Source organism: Humulus lupulus, chromosome 8 (genome assembly GCF_963169125.1).
Source record: "Humulus lupulus chromosome 8, drHumLupu1.1, whole genome shotgun sequence".
Classification (NCBI taxonomy): Eukaryota; Viridiplantae; Streptophyta; class Magnoliopsida; order Rosales; family Cannabaceae; genus Humulus; species Humulus lupulus.
In genome coordinates, this window is record NC_084800.1 from 32,561,715 (window position 1) to 32,562,767 (window position 1,053).

Below are 1,053 nucleotides of genomic sequence, written 5' to 3' on the forward strand. Positions count from 1 at the left end.
CAATTTTGAGAATTGACATTTCATTACCTTGATTTCTTCCATCATTTGGCGATTCAGTTTGGATTGTTCCTCCATGAATGCATGAAGAGTATTCTCAAGAGAATTTCATTGTGGATGAGCATTGTATTGAGGTTCAGAATACGCCTTTGATGGTTGAACTTGTTGCTCATTTCTCCATTGGCTTCCAGACGATTGAGCTTGGTTGGAATCTCTCCAACTGAAATTTGGGTGGTTTCTCCAACCAGGGTTGTACGTATGGGAGAATGGCTTGTTATATGCCCCTAAGGCATTGCATCGCTCCTCATAAACCCCCCTCATTTCATTCAAAGCTAAGCAGGTCTTAGCTAAGTGCTCCGTCCCTCCACAAACAAAGCAAGGTTCTTGCGGTTCCGCTTGTGCAATCATCTTTGACTTTTGGCCATTTTTTCGTCATTAAGACCTCAAACTGCTTTTTCAAAGCTTCGAGTTGGGCCTTAATACTATCCTTTTCTCGAAGTTGATATATCCCAGATGGTTTGTGTCAGTTGGTGTTGTCAGTAGCACTTGGACCAGTCTAGGTGTGAAGCTTTTTCGCAATTTCTTCAAGATATTCAAGAGCATCATCTGGCTCTTTTTCGAGGAATTCACCATGGCATAGCATTTCTACAAACTGGCGCTCATGACTCGTGAAGCCTTCATAGAAGTAACTGACCAAACGCCAGTTCTCATAGCCATGGTGCGGGCATTGATTTAACAGATCTTTGAATCTTTCTCATACTTGATAGAATGTTCATTGTCCTTTTTGGAGAATGTGGAAATCTGTCATTTTAGACTGTTGGTCTTATGTCTAGGGAAGTGTTTCAGAAAGAAGGATTTGATCATCTCCTCCCATGTTCCAATAGACCTAGGTCTCAAAGAGTATAACCAGCTTTTGGCTTTTTCCTTCAAGGAGAAAAGGAAGAACTTCAGTCGCACAGCATCGGCATTTTCGTCTTGGTTATAGAACGAGGCTACTACCTCCTCGAATTCTCTGATATGCACGTATGGGCTTTCGCTTTCCATTCCATGAAATGT

At 41.9% G+C, this 1,053-nt stretch overlaps 1 non-coding gene across 1 annotated transcript; it reads left to right on the top strand.

Annotated features, from left to right (window-relative positions):
• The first annotated feature begins 707 nt into the window (after positions 1 to 707).
• LOC133799110 (small nucleolar RNA R71) lies at positions 708 to 813 on the top strand. Its single transcript, XR_009876313.1, has one exon. It is a non-coding gene; the product is annotated as a small nucleolar RNA R71 (small nucleolar RNA).
• Positions 814 to 1,053: the final 240 nt, after the last annotated feature.